General features: G+C 33.7%; 1 long non-coding RNA gene across 1 annotated transcript; it reads right to left on the reverse strand.

The window, feature by feature from the left end:
• Positions 1 to 277: 277 nt before the first annotated feature.
• On the reverse strand, positions 278 to 2876 carry LOC141724705 (uncharacterized). Its single transcript, XR_012576863.1, has 3 exons — positions 2612 to 2876; positions 796 to 947; positions 278 to 617 (listed from the first exon to the last, which is right to left on the reverse strand). It is a non-coding gene; the product is annotated as an uncharacterized LOC141724705 (long non-coding RNA).
• Positions 2877 to 3727: the final 851 nt, after the last annotated feature.

The raw sequence follows: 3727 nt of genomic DNA on the forward strand, positions 1-3727 counted from the left end.
TGACACCATATCTCAAGACTAAAATGCAGCTTCTGTAAAGCCTTGAAACTGCAGTAATACATCCAGATGGTGGAATCTGCAGCTTGGATAGCATAAAGAGTTGTATAAACAAGGAACTGGCTATAGTACTCCATATATAGACTGCAATGTCTACCCATCTAGTAAAGTCAATCACTCCACCATACCAGAGTCCACAAGGGTTTGTTAGTAAAACCAGTCCCAGCAATATAATCTCCTAGTATTTTTAACGCATAAATTTGCTAATAAGGTGCTGGACTGGGAATAAATCATGAATGTGATTAAAGATCCAGAGAATACATATAGATTCATGTCAACTCGTGTTCACATATTCAAAAATATTCCAGCTCCTGGAAACTGCAAATGTAACTTTTCCATATAGTTGGGTTTTACACATGTGTACATTTTAATATGAACACAACTGAATAGAACTAGATATAGACCTACTCGGGCAATAATCCACAACGCGAAATCGCAATCTCAAAGGCTTCCATCTTTGCACCATGGACAAATCCATTACGGTCATAAGAAGATATTTCATTGATGTTAAGATCAATACAAACCTTGACAAGCTCTTCACCAATTCGTTTTGCAGCTTCCTGAGATTATGAAATGTGAAAAAAGCTAATCTAAATAGCAGTTCAATGTCAAGAAACTTAACCACAAGATTTGTCCAAGTGATAAGTAGACAAAAACTCTCGGTTCTTTTAAAATAAACACCTTCTATAAGATGTGGTCTACTCTCTTGACATCAACTTATGTAGAATGTGTACTTACAACAGTGCTACAGGCGGGGTTCTCACGCATTTCTTTCTGCAGAGTACTTCCATAAAACAAATTTTTCTTGTTATGATCATCAACCAGCATATATATAATTGTTTATCGGAGCATAACATCGAAAGTCGTGGTCTTGTAGGCGTACCATTAAACTGCTCAAACCAAAAACATAATTTGTAAACTAAGCAGTGGTAAAGATAAGCTCCGAACAAAACAACAAATCAAACAATGAAGTATGATCGACAAATCAAGCTAAAAAAGATTACCGGGACAACATAAAGTTAGAATTATCTCGAATTCAGCAATAAGCACCAATAAATTTATAAGTTTCAAAAAATTATGTCAAATGAAGACTATGTGCCTTGACAGCATTGTAACATCACTGTTTATGTGGTTGAAGACGTGCACAAACTAGTTATCAGAGACTTAGTCAATGCCTTTGCAGTAAATTGAGTACCTTTTTTCCTATAAGAGAGATAAATTTTTCTATTGTGCAACTGATATTGCATTGTTAATGTTGTATCCATTTGTAATGGATACAACATTTAACGGTGTATAGCTTTTATAGCAATTGACCAAGAAACAACAGAAATGAAGATGCAAAAGTAACATCTTTAGCTAACCCTGTTGATTTATTAAGGATAGAAGACACTTTTAATATCAGTTGATTATTTCATCATTGGAGCAGAATATTCCTCTAGTCTGTTGATGCAGACTAAAAACAAGATACAACTAACAAAGTATTTCCGAAAGCAACCATAATGTAATACTGCCATAGTCTAACTGGTCAAATTGGGACGGTAAATGAAGCTCCTAGGTTTAGCAAATTTTTTAAAAAAGTGTAATTGGAGAATTATACAAGGTCAATTTATCGTAACACGCACACAGTACTGCCAAGTAAACAATTCTGGACAGACTTTTCTGAATGTATATCCCTCTGATTACAAGTATTTATGATAGATTTTGAAGATAGACATAATAGTATTTATATGATGATCTGGGGAAACAACCTATACTAAATAAATTAACCATTTTCATGCATAAGAGTCTGTTAAATTCTTTTGTTTGGTTCTTAGTGAGGCTTCAGCTTAAACTACATGATACTGACTAGTAACTACATATAAGTGTGAATCAGTTCATTTACAAGTGGATGTAAAAAATGTAATCCAGGAGGATGTTATAAGCTGGTTAAAAGTCTCGACATCTAAGTGTCATTTATGAAATAGTCCATACATAATAGCATTAAAATCCTACATACGCACTAATGGAACTATAACTGTACACACAAATGTAGATGCCTTAAAAAACAAACCCTGCGCTGCTCGCTAATGAGATAAGCAACTTGTCGATATTAGGAACATCAAGCAATTTAGGCATCAAATGGTTGCGGGAATGTCCCGGAGCTACTTTCACAACCTCTCCGGTTTTCCCTAGCTTGTCGACACTCTATAAAGTAATCATACAGATATAAACATTTCAAATTGTTCATTCCATTGTTGAATAGGAAACAAGAAATAGAAATAAATGATAAATGAAAAGCTCATAGTGGTAAGAATAAAATCTAATTTTTGATATCGAAAACCTTGACCATCAAACACAACGGGGTTAACGAATATGAGCATAAAACTGAAAACCCAACTGAAATTAGTACATAACTTAGCGAAGCTTTAACACCCAATAGAACTGAATAAAAAATTTCAAACTCCTAACGCCGAATTATAAATCCCTAATCGCCTCAAATATCATAACATGTAAATATGTTAAGCAGAGCAAGTATGTAAATATATTAAATCAGGGCAAATATATAAATATTTACCGATTAATCGGTCCAAAAGAACTAAAACCCCAATTTGGATTCCTCGAAACCCTACAAAATCAAATAAATTGAATAGTTAGTAACAACCTTTAAATTAGAGAAATATAATTGTGTATTCAAAACTAAATCTCCAATTTCATCTTTGTATCATCCTTGAATTTGAGAGAGAAAGAGAGTGTGTTTTCAAAGAGAAGAGAGAGAGAGAGAGCTCAAGAGAGAGTGCGTGTATCTGACGGGGTGTGTTTTGTCTAATTGACCAAGTACGGGATTTTTCGTTGAGGCGGGGAAAATACCGCCCATTTTTCACCTAAAAAATCGTGAATGATTTTTAATTTTTATATTTTAGCTTTTAGTTTTAATTATTAAATTATTAATTCATTAAATAAAAAATTTAAAAAGTGACTATTATATTTTCGCATTAAAAATTTTATTATTTGTAAAATATTATATATTACATTCTTGATTCATCAATAAAACAGAATATAATTTTAATAATAGTTTTATGATAATATTTTCACTTAAATGTTTTAAAAATAAAAAAGTAACTAATGTAACACTAGGTGCTGGTGTTATATGTCGTGCAATACTGTATATCCCGTGTAACACTAACTTTATAGTTATTGTAACACTAATTGTGAGGTGTTACAATAGGACAAAAATTTATGAGCTAATGTAACGCTCCCTGTAACACTTGCATTACAGTAGCCCATTTATGGCGTAGTGGTACTTGAGGCTCTTATGGTCGACGTAATTCTCGCACCTCCCTCCATACAAATAGTGCCTCCAAATCCTCGAGGCAAAAACTATTGCCACGAACTCAAGATCATGGATAGGATATCGAATTTCATATTCCTTTAATTGTCTGGACGTGTACACGATTACCTTGATATGCTGCATAAGCACACACCCTAATCCCTTGTACGAGGCGTCACTGTAAATCACCAAATCTCCTTTTCCATCCGGCAACTCCAACACAGGGGCCGTCACCGATCTTTTCTTCAGTTCTTGGAAACTGTTCTCACATTTCTCTCTTAAACCTTGGGAAGTACTTTCCCTAAAATAATTGACTGGACCTTAACCAGTTTATTAAAACATCTTTCTCTATATCTTCCTTGG

Source organism: Apium graveolens, chromosome 5 (genome assembly GCF_009905375.1).
Source record: "Apium graveolens cultivar Ventura chromosome 5, ASM990537v1, whole genome shotgun sequence".
In the NCBI taxonomy this organism is placed as follows: domain Eukaryota; kingdom Viridiplantae; phylum Streptophyta; class Magnoliopsida; order Apiales; family Apiaceae; genus Apium; species Apium graveolens.